The sequence below is a fragment of the Moschus berezovskii genome, chromosome X (assembly GCF_049115385.1).
Source record: "Moschus berezovskii isolate FMDL1 chromosome X, NW_MosBer_1.0, whole genome shotgun sequence".
Lineage (NCBI taxonomy): Eukaryota > Metazoa > Chordata > Mammalia > Artiodactyla > Moschidae > Moschus > Moschus berezovskii.
In genome coordinates this window covers 143,839,978-143,859,117 of record NC_142488.1, presented here as the reverse complement: position 1 = coordinate 143,859,117, position 19,140 = coordinate 143,839,978, and the positions used below count along the sequence as shown (strand labels likewise).

Below are 19,140 nucleotides of genomic sequence, written 5' to 3'. Positions count from 1 at the left end.
ACTTTGGTTTCTAATTCATTTCACCAATAAAAGGAACCCAGTGTCCCTGGAGAAATGGCTGATTCTGAGGCAGGGGCAGAAAATATACAAGATAAGCTGAGAATCTTGTAACACTAGAAAGGATAGAAGTGCTAAAAATAAAAGTAAAAGTCTCATTATGATGAATGTGAGTATGTTAAAGTGACACAGAGGAGCCAACTGAAAGACGAAATAAAGTGGTATTGGAATATAACCCAAAGTATAAGGTAAATATTCTTATAGTGATAGAAATAAACAATTCAATAAGTTATTAAGTGAGGGAGAAGAAACATTCTCTCACAGAGAAGAATTCCAAATAAATTGTATAGATTACTCACCCTAAAGGAAGGGAAGCTTAGCTTCTACTCCTTAAGTGTGGGCTGAACATAGTAACTTCTTTTTAATAGATTTTTTTGATGCGAACCATTTTGAAAGACTTTATTGAATTTGTTACAGTAGTGCTTCTGTTTCATGTTTTAAATTTTGGCCACAAGAGATGTGGAATCTTAGCTCCCCAGCCAGGGATTGAACCTGCACCCCCTGCATTGAAAGGTGAAGCCTTAACCACCAGACCACCAGGGAAGTCCCCACAGTAACTTCTTTCTAATGAGTAAAGTGCAGGAAGGGGCGTTGCGAAAGAGTGATTTACAGTGAGAAAATCTGACAAACTACTTCAGCCCGGTGATCAACATCAACAACCATAAACCCTGCAGGTAGTATGTTGCTTTGAAATGGTGTGATGAAAACATCACTTTACTTCTGTGATTTTACTCCCCTCGAAAAACATAACCCCATGACAAAAACATCAGACAAATCCCAATAGAGGGACATTCTAAAAAATACCTGAATGGTTTTCCCCAAAACTATTGAAGTCATTAAAAACAAGGAAAGTCTGAGAAATTGTCAGTCAGGAGAAGCCTATGGAAACATGTATAATGTGATATCCTGGAGTGCAAAAAGGGCATTAGAAAACAACTAAGGAAATCTGAATAAACTACAGACTTTCCTTAATGACATACCAATATTATATCTTTCATTATTAAAGCAAATGTTCCACACTAATGTGTGTTAATAACAGGGGAAACTGTGTGCAGGGTGGAGAGATATATGGTAACTCTGTACTATCTGTTCAACTTTTCTGTGAATCTAAAACTTTTCTAAAACATAAAGTCCATCAATTATTTTTTAAAGTTCTCTAAAGGAGAAGTGCATGGTCTAAGGGTGACTAAGGTCTGAGAAGGGCTCCTTAAGGAAGTTACTCTTTACCTGTGATCTAAAGGATGAGGGGGGATGAAGCAGATGAAGGTCTAAGCAACATCAAAGTAAAGGCTCTTAGGTAGAAAGAAACATGACGAGAAGGAACAAGATGGCGGAGGAATAGGACGGCGAGACCACTCTCTCCCCGGCAAATTCATCAAAAGAACATTTGAACGCGGAGTAAAGTCCACAAAACAACTTCTGAATGCTGGCAGAGGACATCAGGCACCCAGAAAAGCAGCCCATTGTCTTCGAAAGGAGGTAGGAAAAAACATAAAAGATAACAAGGGAGACAAAAAAGGTAAGGACGGAGCTCCATCCCGGGAAGGGAGGCTTTAAAAAGAGAAAAGTTTCCAAACACCAGGAAACACTCTCACTGGCTAGTCTGTGGCAAGCCTTGGAACCTCAGAGGGCCACATAACCGGGAGGAAAAAAGAAAGAAATAATTAAAACCCACAGATTACCCGCCAAACGGTAACTCCCAGCGGAGAAGCAGTGCAGAAGCCTGCATATGCCATTAACAAGCAGGGGCTGGGCAGGGAGGAGCCAGCTGAACTGCTTAGAGAGAGGACTGGGCTTGAGTGCCGCGAGAACAATCTGAGAGATCTAACGGAATAGCAAAGCAGACTGGGATAGCTTCCCCACGAAAAGGCGGAAAGCTCTAACCTAAGACTCCGCCAGCCCCACTTACAGAACAAAGGGCTGAGCAGAGCGAGCCGGCTGTAGTCGGCCCATCCCCCATCCCCCGCAGAGACAGGCAGGGAGGGCAGCCAGAGCCTGAGGGAGCAACCGCGGCCCCAGAAAGGCATCTGATACCAACTGCAGGCAGGCTTGTTGCTAATCAAGACTTCTTGGGCTCAGGCCGGTCGATATCCACCTGAGAAGGTTCGCCAGTTGTACACCCAGAAAACTGAGTGGCAGGGGTGGGGAGGTGATAAGTCGCAGCGACCATGCTCACCAAACACCTGGTCACCTGAGCTGCTCGGACCAGGGAAGAAACAAAATGCACACCCAGCCAAGTCTGCACCTTTGTGGAGTACCCGAGAAACTGAGCTTGAGACGCTCAGACCTGGGAAGTGCATACAACCCAGCGCCGGCCTCGGACATTTCCCGGCAGAGCAACCTAGAGCCTGTGCAGTGTAGACTGGGACAACACACGCGCTGTGAGCGGGGGCAAACCCAGTGTGGCCAAGACGCTGCGAGCACTCTGCACAGACGCCAGAGATATTTGTCTGCAGCGTTCCTCCCTTCCCAGAACAGGACTGAACAACTGAGCCTTAAAAAGTGTCCACCTGCCCCCTAGTATCAGGGCGGAAATTAGACACTGAAGAGACCAGCAAACAGAAGCTAAAACAGAGGGAACCACCTTGGAAATGACAGATAGAGAAGTCTAGAGACTACTCCAAGAATAAGACCAAAAACCAGAGGCAAGAGGTTTAAGCCCAAATCCTGTGAACACCAGAGAAGTCCTGACTCCAGGGAACATTAATCGATAGGAGCTCATCAAATGCCTCCATACCTACACTAAAACCAAGCACCACCCAAGGGTCAACAATTTCCAGAGCAAGACATACCACGCAAATTCTCCAGCAACACAGGAACATAGCCCTGAGTTTCAATATACAGGCTGCCCAAAGTCACTCCAAACCCACTGACATCTCATAACTCATTACTGGACACTACATTGCACTCCAGAGAGAAGAAATCCAACTCCACCCACCAGAACGCCGAAACAAGCTTCCCTAACCAGGGAACCTTGACAAGTCACCCGTCCAACCCCACACACAGCGAGGAAACTACAAAATAAAGAGAACTCCACAGACTGCCAGAAGAGGGAAAGGCCACCCCAAGCAAAGCAATAAAAGCAAGTTGAAGAGGCAGAGACATACCCAGCAAGTAAAGGAACAAGATAAATGCCCACCAACACAAACAAAAGAGGAAGATATAGGGAATCTACCTGATAAAGAATTTCGAATTTTGATGGTGAAAATGATTCAAAATTTTGAAAGCAAAAGGGAGTTACAGATAAATAACCTGGAGAAAAAGAGTGAGAAGATGGAAGAAAGGTTTAATAAGGACTTAGAGGAAATAAAAAAGAGTCAATATACAATGAATAATGCAATAGAAAGATCAGAAACACTCTGGAGGGAACAAACAGTAGAATAACAGAGGCAGAAGACAGGATAAGCGAGCTAGAAGATAGACTTGTAGAAATAAATGAAACAGAGAGGAAAAAAGAAAAAAGAATTAAAAGAAATGAGGACAATATTAGAGACCTCTGGGACAATGCTAAAGATTCCAACATTCAAATCATAGGAGTCCCAGAAGAAGAAGACAAAAAGAAAGACCATGAGAGAATACTTGAGGAGATAATAGTTGAAAAATTCCCTAAAATGGGGAAAGAAATAATCACCCAAGTCCAGGAAACCCAGAGAGTCCCCAACAGGATAAACCCAAGGCGAAATACTCCAAGACACATATTAATCAAATTAACAAAGATCAAACACAAAGAACAAATATTAAAAACAGCAAGAAAAAAAGCAGCAAATAACACACAAGGGGATTCCCATAAGGATAACAGCTGATCTTTCAACAGAAACTCTTCAGGCCAGGAGGAAGTGGCAAGACATACTTAAAGTGTTGAAAGAAAATAACCTAAAGCCCAGGTTACTGTACCCAGAAAGGATCTCATTCAAATATGAAGGATAAATCAAAAGCTTTACAGACAAGCAAAAGCTGAGAGAATTCAGCATCACCAAACCAGCTCTTCAACAAATGCTAAAGGATCTTCTCTAGACAGGAAACACAGAAAGGGTGTATAAACTCGAACCCAAAGCATTAAAGAAAATGGCAACGGGATCATACTTATCAATAATTACCTTAAACGTAAATGGGTTGAATGCCCCAACCAAAAGACAAGGGCTGGCTGAATGGATACAAAAACAAGAACCCCATATATGTTGTCTACAAGAGACCCACCTCAAAACGAGGGACACATACAGACTGAAAGTGAAGGGCTGGAAAAAGATATTCCACGCAAATAGAGACCAAAAGAAAGCAGGGGTAGCAATACTCATATTAGATAAAATAGACTTTAAAACAAAGTCTGTGAAAAGAGACAAAGAAGGAAACTACTTGATGATCAAAGGATCAATCCAAGAAGAAGATATAACAATTATAAATATTTATGCACCCAACATAGGAGCACCACAATATGTAAGACAATTACTAACAAGTATGAAAGGGGAAATTAACAACAAATGCAATAATAGTGGGAGATTTTAATACCCCTCTTACATCTATGGATAGATCAACTAAACAGAAAATTAACAAGGAAACACAAACTTTAAATGATACAATAGATCAGTTAGACCTATTAGATAACTATAGGACATTTCACCCCAAAACAATGGATTTCACCTTTTTCTCAAGTGCACACGGAACCTCTTCCAGGATGGAACACATCCTGGGCCATATATCTAGCCTTGGTAAATTCAAAAAAAGTAAAATCATTCCAAGCATCTTTTCTGACCACAATGCAGTAAGATTAGATCTCAATTACGGGAGAAAAAACATTAAAAATGCCAACATATGGAGGCTGAACAACACGCTGCTATACAATGAACAAATCATTGAAGAAATCAAGAGAAATCAAAATATGCATAGAAATGAATGAAAATGAAAACACAACAACCCAAAACCTCTGGGACACTGTAAAAGCAGTGCTAAGGGGGAAGTTCATAGCAATACAGGCACACCTCAAGAAACAAGAAAAAAGTCAACTAAATAACCTAACCCTACATCTAAAGAAACTAGAAAAGGAAGAAATGAAGAACCCCAGGGTTAGTAGAAGGAAAGAAATTGTAAAAATTAGGGCAGAGATAAATGCAAAAGAAACAAAAGAGACCATAGCAAAAATCAACAAAGCGAAAAGCTGGTTCTTTTAGAAGGTAAATAAAATTGACAAACCACTAGCCAGCCTCATCAAGAAACAAAGGGAGAAGAACCAAATCAATAAAATTAGAAATGAAAATGGAGAGATCACAACCGACAACACAGAAATACAAAGGATTATTAGAGAATACTATCAGCAATTATATGGCAGTAAAATGAATAACCTGGAAAAAATGGACAAATTCCTAGAAAAGTACAACTTTCCAAAACTGAACCAGGAAGAAGTAGAAAATCTGAACAGACCCATCACAAGCACAGAACTAGAGGATGTAATCAGAAATCTTCCAACAAACAAAAGCCCAGGTCCAGACAGCTTCACAGCTGAATTCTACCAAAAATTTAGAGAAGAGCTAACACCTGTTCTACTCAAACTCTTCCAGAAAATTACTGAGGAAGGGAAACTTCCAAACTCATTCTATGCGGCCACCATCACACTAATCCCAAAACCTGGTAAAAAAGAAAACTACAGGCCAATATCATTGATGAACATAGATGCAAAAATCCTTAACAAAATTCTAGCAATCAGAATCCAACAACACATTAAGAAGATCATACATCATGACCAAGTGGGCTTTATCCCAGGGATGCAAGGATTCTTCAATATCCGCAAATCAATCGATGTAATACACCACATTAACAAACTGAAAAATAAAAATCATATGATTATCTCAATAGATGCAGAGAAAGTCTTCGACAAAATTCAACATCCATTTATGATAAATACCCTCCAGAAAGTGGGAATAGAAGGGACATACCTCAACATAATAAAAGCTATATATGACAAACCCACAGCAAACATTATCCTCAACAGTGAAAAACTGAAAGCATTTCCCCTAATGTCAGGAACAAGACAAGGGTGCCCACTCTCACCACTACTATTCAACATAGTTCTGGAAGTTTTGGCCACAACAATCAGAGCAGAAAAAGACACAAAAGGAATACAAATTGGAAAAGAAGAAGTAAAATTTTCACTGTTCGCTGATGACATGATCCTCTACACAGAAAACCCTAAAGACTCTACCAGAAAACTACTAGAGCTAATCAATGAATACAGTAAAGTTGCAGGATATAAAATCAACACACAGAAATCCCTTGCATTCCTATACACTAATAATGAGGAAATAGAAAGAGAAATTAAGGAAACTATTCCATTCACTGTTGCAAGGAAAAGAATTAAATACTTAGGAATATATCTACCTAGGGAAACAAAAGACTTGTACATAGAAAACTATAAAACACTAGTGAAAGTAATCAAAGAGGACACTAATAGATGGAGAAATATACCGTGTTCGTGGATTGGAAGAATAAATATTGTAAAAATGAGTATACTACCCAAAGTAATTTATACATTCAATGCAATCCCTATCAAGCTACCAACGACATTTTTCACAGAACTAGAACAAATAATCTCACAATTTGTATGGAAATACAAAAAAACTCGAATAGCCAAAGCAATCTTGAGGAAGAAGAATGGAACTGGGGGAATTAACCTGCCAGACTTCAGGCTCTTCTACAAAGCCACAGTGATCAAGACAGTATGGTACTGGCATAAAGACAGAAATATAGATCAATGGAACAAAATAAAAAGCCCAGAGATAAACCCATGCACCTATGGACACCTTATCTTTGACAAAGGAGGCAAGAATATAAAATGGAGAAAAGACAGTCTCTTTAACAAGTGGTGCTGGGAAAACTGGTCAGCCACTTGTAAAAGAATGAAACTAGAACACTTCCTAACACCATACACCAAAATAAACTCAAAATGGATTAAAGAGCTAAATGTAAGACCAGAAACTATAAAACTCCTAGAGGAGAACGTAGGCAAAACACTCTCTGAGATAAATCACAGCAGGATCCTCCAAGACCCACCTCCCAGAATATTGGAAATAAAAGCAAAAATAAACAAATGGGACCTAATTAAAATCAAAAGCTTCTGCACAGCAAAGGGAACTATAAGCAAGGTGAAAAGACAGCCTTCAGAATGGGAGAAAATAATAGCAAATGAAGCAACTGATAAAGGATTAACCTCCAAAATATACAAGCAGCTCCTGCAGCTCAATTCCAGAAAAATAAATGACCCCATCAAAAAATGGGCCAAAGAACTAAACAGACATTTCTCCAAAGAAGACATACAGATGGCTAACAAACACATGAAAAAATGCTCACCATCCCTCATAATCAGAGAAATGCAAATCAAAACCACAATGAGATACCATTTCACACCAGTCAGAATGGCTGCTATCCAAAAGTCTACATGCAATAAATGCTGGAAAGGGTGTGGAGAGAAGGGAACACTCTTACACTTTTGGTGGGAATGCAAACTAGTACAGCCACTATGGAGAACCGTGTGGAGATTCCTCAAAAAACTGGAAATAGAACTGCCATATGATCCAGCAATCGCACTCCTTTGCATACACTTGAAGGAAATCAGAATTGAAAGAGACACATGTACTCCAATGTTCATTGCAGCACTGTTTATAATAGCCAGGACATGGAAGCAACCTAGATGTCCATCTGCAGACGAATGGATAAGAAAGCTTTGGTACATATACACAATGGAGTATTAATCAGCCATTAAAAAGAATGCATTTGAACTGGTTCTAATGAGGTGGATGAAACTGGAGCCTCTTATACAGAGTGAAGTAAGCCAGAAAGAAAAACACCAATACAATATACTAACGCATATATATGGAATTTAGAAAGATGCAAATGATAACCCTATATCAGTTCAGTTCAGTTCCGTTCAGTTGCTCAGTCGTGTCCTACTCTCTGCAACCCCATGAATCACAGCATGCCAGGCCTCCCTGTCCATCACCAACTCCCAGAGTTCACTCAAACTCATGTCCACAGAGTCGGTGATGCCATCCAGCCATCTCATTCTCTGTCGTCCCCTTCTCCTCCCGCCCCCAACCTTTCCCATCATCAGAGTCTTTTCCAGTGAATCAACTCGTCGCATGAGGTGGCCAAAGTATTGCAGTTTCAGCTTTAGCATCAGTCCTTCCAATGAACACCCAGGATTGATCTCCCTTAGAATGGACTGGCTGGATCTGTATACGAGACAACAAAAGAGACACAGATGTATAGAACAGTCTTTGTTACCCTGTGGGAGGGGGTGAGCGTGGGATGGTTTGGAAGAATGGCATTGAAACATGTGTATTATCATATGTGAAACGAATCGCCAGTTCAGGGTCGATGCATGTTACAGGATGCTCGGGGCTGGTATGCGGGGATGACCCAGAGGGAGGATAAGGGGAGGAGGGAGGTGGGAGGGGGGTTCAGGAGGGGGAACTCATGTACACCCAGGGCGGATTCATGTCAATGTATGGCAAAACCAACAAATATAATATTGTAAAATAATTAGCCTCCAGTAAAAATTAAAACAACAACAAGAAAAAAAAACAACCCAAATCTTTCCCTTCTTAAATGGTTTGGTAAGGCCGCGATAACAAATACCATGGACTGGGTGGCTTACACAACAGAAATTAATTTTGCCTCAATTCTGGAGACTAGAAGTCCAAAATAAAGATTTTGAATGGTTAAAAAAAAAAAGAAAGAAACATGATATGTTCAAGGAACAGAAATAAGCTTAATACCTTTTAAGCAACATGATCAATATGGTACCAAATATGGTGGAACAGATAGCTAGGAGCCAGAATGTGCAAGGCTTTGAAGGCTTTATTAAATGTTTTTGTCTTTATCTTAAGAGCAGTGGGAGGTGGCATGAGGCAAAGGGACAAGTAAAGGATGACACCCACATTCTAGTTTGGCCAAGTAAGAGGCTGACACAAGATTCACTGAGACCGGAACACTAAAAACAATCAGGAGTTCAGTTTTGGACAAGCATGATTTAAGGTGCCTGTTGGATATCCAAATTAAGGTGTAGAGTCAGATATACAGGTCTGAGTTCAGAAGAAGTCTTCTACATATAGATGGTAAATGAAGTCATGGACACAAATGAGACCATCTAGGGTCTCACATTCACGAGCTTAAATATAAAGGTGGGAAGTCATCAATATGTAGATGACCATGCACTTTGCTAGAAAGAGTGTAGAATGAGAAGGGGACCTATAGAAGACCTCTGCGGAACACCAACACTGAAGATGAGGAAGAATCAGTGAAGGAGAGAGCAAAGACAATCTAGATGAATAGCCTGGTGTCATTGACAGCAGAAAAGAAAATCTGAGAAAGTGACCTGGTGACAAAGAATTCAAGATCAATAAAGATTGAAGAAACATCTGCATTAGGTCACTTCAATGTTTGTGAAGTAGTGGTGGTAACTTTACTGTTGTGGCTTCAGGAAGGAGTGAGAAAAGACTACATTTTTTTGGTGATAAAGTTTGGTGATTAAGTAAAGGAGAAGATTGGAACATTCATTGGACAAGAATAAAAATTCAAGAGAGATTGATGACACAAGAGAAAAGCAATAAGCAATGAAAAAAGTATTACTGGGTACCAAATTTAAATTCATTTACTGGACATCCAGTCCCGAAAACTGACCTTTTCCAGTCCTGTGGCCACTGCTGAGTTTCCCAAATTTGCTGACATATTAAGTGTAGCACTTTCACAGTATCATCTTTTAGGATTTGAAATAGCTCAACTGGAATTCCATCATCTCTACTAGCTTTGTTTGTAGTACTAAGGCTCACTTGACTTCACATTCCAGGATGTCTGGCTCTAGGTGAGTGATCACACCATTGTGATTATCTGGGTCGTGAAGATCTTTTTTGTACAGTTCTTCTGTGTATTCTTGCCAACTCTTCTTAATATCTTCTGCTTCTGTTAGGTCCATACCATTTCTGTCCTTTATTGTGCCCATCTTTGCTTGAAAATTTCCCTTGGTATGTCTAATTTTCTTGAAGCGATCTCTAGTCTTTCCCATTCTATTATTTTCCTCTATTTCTTTGCATTGATCACTGAGGAAGGCTTTCTTATCTCTCCTTGTTATTCTTTGGAACTCTGCATTCAAATGGGTATATCTTTCCTTTTCTCCTTTCCCTTGTGAGTTGGTCTATAAAGAAAGCTGAGCACTGAATAATTGATGCTTTTGAACTGTGGTGTTGGAGAAGACTCTTGAGAGTCCCTTGCACTGCAAGGAGATCCAAAAAGTCAACCCTAAAGGAAATATGTCCTGAATATTCATTGGAAGGACTGATGTTGAAGCTGAAACTCCAAAACTTTGGCCACCTGATGTGAAGAACTGACCCATTTGAAAAGACATTGATGCTGAGAAAGATTGAAAGTGGGAAGAGAAGTGGACGACAGAGGATGAGATGGTTGGATGGCATCACCAACTCAATGGACATGAGTTTGAGTAAACTCTGGGAGTTGGTGATGGACAGGAAGGCGTGGCATGCTGCAGTTCATGGGGTCGCAAAGAATCGGACACAACTGAGCAACTGAACTGAACTGATTGGACATCACCACGTTTGATGACTATCTTCTCCCATCCTTAATGAGTGCCAATGAATGATTTACTCTGCACTTCATCACAAGCATGGCTGTGAACTGACTGGGCTTATGATATATGGGGAGGTTGTACAAATATAGGTACTGCTTTGGGATGTACCATACATCAGTATTCACTCTGGGCATAATCCATACAGCTGTTCATACTGATGCTTCCAAACAAGCATCTTCTCCAAAGTCAGTCCTGCCTCCATTTCAGGCAATAAATAAGCAGCTTTTGAATCTACTTTTGTCTTGCTTTTGAGTGATTCTGAGTTGATTGAGTGGCAATTTGTATTAATAGCTCAGGCTGCAGCCAAGGAGAAGGCTGTTTTTGGCTCCTTCTTTAGGAAGATCTTTAATACAACAGTGCCCTAGACCAATCCTTTCTCCACAACTTTAATACTGTCTCTTCTCTTGCCTGTGTTTCAGATAACCAAGCCAGGGATTTCCTTCCAGTAGCTAAGAACACAGGAATCATGGCTTCCTGGCCCATCTCCATTCCCATTAGGTTGATATCTAGTGGCCTAGGTCCTCAGAATTGACTTAGGCTGGGGCAGAGGTAGTGGTTAGTAACTGCATGTACCTATCTGTGAATCTGTATTTCCCTGGTGGCTCAGTGGTAAAGAACCCACCTGCCAATGCAGGAGACACAAGAGACTCAAGTTTGATCCCTGGATCACGGTGATCCCCTGGAGGAGGGCACAGCAACCCACTCTAGCTTTCTTGCCTGGGAAATCCCATGGACAGAGGGGCATGGTGGGCTGCAGTCCATGGGGTTGCAAAGAGTTGAACACGACTTAGCGACCAAAACAACACGTGAATCTATTCTGGGAAGCACTGTGGGTCCAGAATTAGAGTTGCCTTCATGTACCATAACAGCTGTGGGGTATACTGAAAACAAACCATGTTGCTGCCTGTCCCCTTAGAAATTTAGTCTGCCTGTCTCAGACCTGGGCATGGCACCCACTGCTCCAACTGCACACATAAAGAACCAATTGTGCCAGCTTTTGACAACAGCTCTTCCTATCTTGATTGAGTCTTAGATCTCAGACGGGTGGCAGCCTGTACTGGTACCCACTCTATGCTCAGCTCTGTACTGGGTGCAAATGAGGTGCCCAGAGATTTAAACACAGCAGTTCTATCCTTAAAGATCATAAGCAGTCACTTGAATACAAAGTGGCAAGACATCTAAAGATCCAAGAATATGAACTGAAAACTCCATAAGTGCTCACATTATCTAAACTAATTCTCACAAAGCCCTGCAAAATAGATCTCATTCTTACTATAAGCAAATTACAAAGGAGGAAACAGGTTCAGAGAGGAAAATCGCTTGACCACAGATAAGTATTATAAGTAGAAAATACAGGATTCAAATCTAGATCTGTTTGACTCTGAAACCTGTCTTTTTAAGATCGTATTAAGTTCTCTGCAAGGCTGGCCTCAGCAAACATTGACCTTGCCAGTGACCCCTATATCAGAAGCTTGTGACAACATCTTCTATAGGATGGGGGCATCTGGTTTGGCATTTCTGGGAAGGGGTGGCACTGGCAGAGTGGAAAGATAGTCTGGACCCTATTAGTATGGGCAGGTACACACAGGGTTCAACATAGCTACTCTAATTCCTGTATCTTGTCCAGGTTAATCCTGCCCTGGATGATGTGGCATTTAATCGAGTATGCCCTTTGCCTCTGTAACGAGATTCCCCTTCACCTCCAAGCACAAATGCGGGATTGGCCTTTGGTTTGCTTAGGTACTCAGCTCTGAAAAGCCATCTCAGTTGAGCTAACTTTTAAATCATTTACAGGAAAATAGTCCTGCTGCTAAGAGAGACTGACTTGGGTATGACAATGGACAAGTCTCTCCAGGCCTCATGTTTTCTCATTTGTAAAAGATAGTTTTGGGAGGAGGCTCCAGGCGGCCGAGCCGTTTCCGCATTTGCTGCGCCGGCCCCGCGATTTACAGCCCTGGAGAATCTACTTTTTTCCCCTCATTTTTTGCCCTGCAGTAATAAATCCCATTATGGACACCCAGAAACTTTATAAAGGGATATAGTTTGAATTCTGGGGAGTGTATGACTTATACTTTTAAAATATGAAGGGTTTTCAGAAACAAGGCTAGTAGAGTTAATTACTGGCATATTATGCGTGAGCAGTGTTGCTGATAGAGTATCTTGTTAGGCATTTGTGATAATACTAGAACAGTCAAGCTGTATCTTGATAAACTTGATTTACCTTTAAATACAAAATGAGTGATATTATAGATGCCTGATTCTTAAATGAAAGACAGGTTATGTAAAAAGGTTCTGCTGTAGAAGCTTTATGGTTAACTAGTTAAGTTTATGGAGACAATATCTTCAATTGACCAAGTATAATAAAGTGGTATGCAAAGTTAGGAAGAAAGACAGCATAATGTTGATGCTGCAGGAAATGAAAACAGATATAGACAGTATTAACAAAGATGAGTTATCAGCTTGTGAGTTTTAACATCGTACACAGTATAACAGATTTAGGTTCAACAATGCTTGTACGTGTTGACATCCTCCAAAATTGTTAACTGAAGCTACTTTAACTTTCTTAAGAAAATACTATGATGATAAGCTATGTGAAATTAGCCTTTAGATAATGTGACCATATGAAGACTTATTATTTACTAGAATAAAAGAAGAGTTTTTAATAAAAAATAAAAGTGTTTGGAGGGAAAGAAGTCTGCATATAGTTTTTTTTTTTTTCTCTTGTACTATGGCCATTAATCGGCTTGATATCCAGGCTTTGTAGTTTGTAACCAAAAGCAAATTAAAGGCATAAGTACCGTGTCTTTGTTTAGAATTTTGGGAATATAAACTTCCTTGAAAAATCAAGGAGTGTTAACATATTTTCAAAAGTGTCTCAGCTTCTTTCAGTCTGTTTAGTATTATACCAAATAGTGAACAGAGCTAGCACTTGAGTTAATATAGTCCTAAAGAGTATTAAATAGTATTTTGATTATATAGGAGAGAGGGTCATCCTACCTGGGTGTAAATTCAGATGTAAATCCAGTCAAGAAGGTGTAGTGAATTTTACATGATTAGGAGCCTATAATTTGATTCTTTTTTATGGTATAAAAAAAATCTAATGTGAAGAGAAGAAAAGTTTCATGTAAAGGATTTTTGCTCTCAAAAAGTAAAAATCACTCATGCACAAAACTACCTCCCAAAGGCTTGTCCCGGATCCCTCGTATTGAAAATTTAAGAGTGTGATGGAAGATAGCACAGTCTTGTCAAATTGGACAATTGGCAACAAACAAAAAATGACATACGACTTTTCATGTGAACTGTACCGAATGTCTACATATTCAACTTTCCCCACTGGTGTTCCTGTCTCAGAAAGGAGTCTTGCTCGTGCTGGTTTTTATTACACCGGTGTGAATGACAAGGTCAAATGCTTCTGTTGTGGCCTGATGCTAGATAACTGGAAACAAGGAGACAATCCTATTGAGAAGCATAAACAACTATATCCAAGCTGTAGCTTTATTCAGAATCTAGTTTCTGTAACTAGTCTGGAATCCACTTCTAAGAATGCTTCTCCAATGAGAAACAGTTTTACTCACTCATTATCACCCACTTTGGAACATGGTAGATCATTCAGTAATTCTTACTCCAACCTTTCACCAAACCCTATTAATTCTCGAGCAGTCGAAGACTTTTCCCCACTGAGGACTAACCCCTACAGTTATGCCATGAGTACTGAAAAAGTGAGATTTCTTATTTATCAAATGTGGCCATTAACCTTTCTGTCACCGTCAGAATTGGCAAGAGCTGGCTTTTATTATATAGGACCTGGAGACAGGGTAGCCTGCTTTGCCTGTGGTGGGACACTAAATAACTGGGAACCAAAGGATGATGCTATGTTAGAACACCAGAGACATTTTCCCAACTGTCCATTTTTGGAAAATTCTCTGGAAACGCTGAGGTTCAGCATTTCAAATTTGAGTATGCAGACACATGCAGCTCGCCTGAGAACATTTATGTACTGGCCATCTACTGTACCAGTTCAGCCCGAGCAGCTTGCAAGCGCTGGTTTCTATTATGTAGGTCGAAATGATGATGTCAAGTGCTTTTGTTGTGATGGTGGCTTAAGGTGTTGGGAATCCGGAGATGACCCATGGGTAGAACACGCCAAATGGTTTCCAAGGTGTGAGTTCTTGATACGTATGAAAGGGCAGGAGTTTGTTGGTGAGATTCAAGCTAGATATCCTCATCTTCTTGAACAGCTGTTATCAACTGCAAATACTCCTGGAGATGAAAATGCTGATCCACCAATTGTTCATTTTGGACCTGGAGAAAGTTCTTCAGATGATGCAGTCATGATGAATACACCTGTGGTTAAAGCTGCCTTGGAAATGGGCTTTAGTAGAAGCCTGGTAAAGCGGACAGTTCAGAGTAAAATCCTAACAACTGGAGAGAATTACAAAACAGTTAATGATATTGTGTCAGCACTTCTCAATGCTGAAGATGAGAAAAGAGAAGAAGAAAAGGAGGAAGAGAAGGAAAGACAAACTGAAGAAACAGCATCAGGTATTTGGGAATATGATTTGTCATTACTTCGGAGGAATAGAATGGCTCTCTTTCAACAGTTGACGTGTGTGCTTCCTATCCTGGATAATCTTTTAAAAGCCAATGTAATTAATAAACAGGAACATGATATTATTAAGCAAAAAACACAGCTACCTTTACAAGCAAGAGAACTGATTGATACCGTTTTAGTTAAAGGAAATAGTGCTGCCAACATCTTCAAAAACTGTCTTAAAGAAATTGACCCTACATTATATAAGAACTTGTTTGTGGAAAAGAATATGAAGTATATTCCAACAGATGTTTCAGGTCTGTCCCTGGAAGAACAGTTGAGAAGGCTGCAAGAAGAAAGAACTTGTAAAGTGTGTATGGACAAAGAAGTTTCTATTGTATTCATTCCTTGTGGTCATCTGGTAGTATGCCAGGGATGTGCCCCTTCTCTAAGAAAATGCCCTATTTGCAGAGGTATAATTAAGGGTACTGTTTGTACATTTCTGTCATAAAAGAAAAGTAGGCTGTATGTTAGCTTATGTATAAAAATCTTTAAAATATTGTCTGAAGTTGTTTGAAGTAAAAAAAGGAATTACTGACTCCTTCATTAGTTAAAAAAAAAAAAGATAGTTTTGTTGGATTTTGTTCCATCTATGCTCCATCACTTGAGGAGGATAGATTCAATCAACCAGCAAAAAATTACTGAAGACTTCCTTTGTACCGTATACGTGCGTGCATGCTCAGTCACTTCGGTTGTGTCCAACTCATTGTGACCCTATGGACTGTAGCCTGCCAGGTTCCTCTGTCCATGGGATTCTCCAGGCAATAATACTGGAGTGTATTGCCCTGCCCTCCTCCAGGGGATCTTCCCAACCCAGAGATTGAACCTGGGTCTCCTGTGTCCTCTGCATTGCAGGTGGATTTTTTACTGCTGAGCCACCAGAGAAGCCCTTGTACCAGGTATACTGAGACACAAATCATACCGTGTGAATAAGACAGCAGTGATCTGGACCCACATGAAATTTAACATCTTTGTTGGGGGTGGGGTGCCCATGCAGTAAGTACATTATCAAATATTGTGATTACAGCATGAGGACTACGAGACCAGGGTGTCTAACTCTGCCTGGGGGATTGGATAACATTGCTTTCCTCATCTATCCGTTTCCCTGTATAACTTCTACACATCACTCATTCACTACAATACACATCATTCATTCACTCCTCAAACATTTCCTGAGTGCATGCCAATTGTCAAACCCTGGAAAATAGAGTGAAGGTCAAGGCAGACCATGTCCTGGTCCTGTGGAGCTTACATTCAAGTGGAAGAGATGCACAAAACACGAGTAAACAAATACATATACAGAGAGAATTCAGGGTGTGATAGGTGCCCTAGGGAAGCAAGATCAGGGCAATCTTAATAGTTGTATTAAGTTGGCTATTTCAGAGATGGCTTTTCTGAGGACATGACATTTGAGTTGAGAGCGATTAACTAGAAAGAGCCAGTCACATAATAATCCAACAGGTAGAGCTTTTCATGCAAATGAAAAAGTAAATGCTAAGGCTCTAAAGAGGGACTGGGCTTGGTCTACTTAAGGACAAAGAGGAAAGAAAGCTCATGGGGCTGGCATATGGAGAATCAAAGGAGAATGATACCAGATGAGGTCAGAGCTGGTAGGTAGAGCCAGGTAACATGGAGCTTTTGAGGTCAGGATAAGAAGGATGAGTTTTATTCTCACCCTGCAATAAGCAGCCATGGGATATTTTAGCAGGATAGAGAGTTATTTTGCATTTTAAAAGTACTCAATATTAGATACGTAGTTAGCAAATATCTTCTCCCATTCTGTAGGTTACCTTCCATTTTGTTGATTGTTTCCTTTGTGGTACAGAAGCGTTTTAGTTTGATGTAGTTCCACCTGTTTATTTTCGCTTTTATGGCCTTGCTTTTCTTGTCATATCCAAGAAATCATTCCTGGGGCCAATATCAAGAAGATTTTTCCCTACGCTTTTTTCTAGGAGCTTTACACTTTCAAGTCTGTAATCCATTGTGAGACGATTTTTGTGTATGATGTAAGATTAGAGTCCAGTTTCATTCTTTGGGGATGAAATTTTCCCCAATAGCATTTCCCTGTTATATATTTTTGGCACCCTTGTCAAAAATCACTTGACCATATATGTAAGGGCTTGTTTCTGGTCTCTCTATTCTATTTCATTGATCTATATATCTGCTTCTATACCAGTACCACACTTTTGATTATAGTAGCTTTGCAAATTATTTTGAAATCAGGAAACTTGATGGCTCCTGCTTTGTTCTTGTTCAAAATTGCTTTGGCTGTTGGGGTCTTTTGTGGTTCTATATGAATTTTAGGGTTTTTTTCTATTTCTAAACAAAATGCCAGTAAGATTTTGATAGAGATTGCATTGAATCTGTAAATTTCTCTAGGTAATATGGATGTTTTAACAATATTAATTCTTCCAATTAATAAACATGGACATCTTTCCATTTATTTGTGCCTTTTAAAATTTATTCATTACTGTTTTGTAGTTTTGGGTGTACAAGTCTTTCACCTCCTTGGTTAAGCTTATTCTTAAGTATTTTATTCTTTTTGATATTAATGTAAATGGGATTGCTTTCTTGATTTCTTCTTTTGATAGATCAGTGTTACTGTATAGAAACATAACTGACTTTTGTACTTTGACTTTGGATCATGCAACTTTCCTGAATTCGCTTATTTTCCAGAGAAAACATTAAAATGATGAATGGATACAGGAAAAGGTGCTCAACACCACTAATCATCAGGGAAGTCAAAACCACAATGAGATATCACCTCACATCTGTTAGAATGCCTGTTGTCTAAAAAATAAATAAGTGCTGGTGAAGACGGGATGTAGATAAGCAAGTCTTGATGAAGATGTACACTGTTAGTGGGAATATAAATTGGTCCATCCATTGTAGGAAACAGCATGGAGATTATTCACAAAACTAAAAATAGAACTACCATGTGATCCAGAAATCTCACTTCTGGGTATGTATATCCAATGGAATTGAAATTAGGATCTTCAAGAGCTTTCTGCTCTCCCACATTCATTGCAGCATTGCTTACAATAAGCCAAGACATGGAAGCAATCTCTATGTCCACTGTCAGAGGAATGGATGAAGAAAATGCAGTGTATATATACATATACATTGGGGTATTATTCAGTCTTAAAAAAGAAAGAAATCTTCTGCAACAACATGGATGAACCTGGAAGACATTATACTAAGTGATGAGCCAGACACAGAAGGATAAACACTATGTGATACAACTTGTATAAGGAATAAAATACCCAAACTCATAGAAGCAGAGAGTAGAATGGTGGTTTCCAAAGGGCTGAAGGAAGTGGAATACAGGGAGTTATTAGTCAAAGGGTACTAAGTTTCAGTTATAAAAATAAATAAGCCCTAGAGACCTACTGTGTAACATAATGCCTATAGGTAATAATACTGTATTATATACCTAATAATTTGCTAAGAAATTAGATATTATTTTAAGTATTCTTATCAAAATAGATAGGTAAATAGGTAGATAGGTTGATGACCGATACATAAATAGGTAGGGCAAAGGGAAACTTTTGGAGGTGTGTGTGTGCTCAGTTGCATCTGACTCTTTGTGATCCCATGGACTGGCACCCTCCAGGCTCCTCTGTCCATAGAATTTCCCAAGAATACTAGAGTGATTTGCCATGTCTTCCTCCTGGGGATCTTCCCAACCCAGGGATGGAACCCACTTCTCTTATGTCACCTGCATTGGCAAGCAGATTCTTTACCACTGTACCACTTGTGAAAAGTTAATTTGCTCAGTCATGTCCGACTCTTTGCGACTCCATGGACTGTAGCCTACCAGGCTTCTCCATCCATGGGATTTTCCAGGCAAGAGTACTGGAGT

At 39.9% G+C, this 19,140-nt stretch overlaps 1 pseudogene; it reads left to right on the top strand.

Moving 5' to 3' along the window:
• Positions 1-13,896: 13,896 nt before the first annotated feature.
• On the top strand, positions 13,897-15,814 carry LOC129564389 (baculoviral IAP repeat-containing protein 2 pseudogene; annotated as a pseudogene).
• The last annotated feature ends 3,326 nt before the right edge of the window (positions 15,815-19,140 follow it).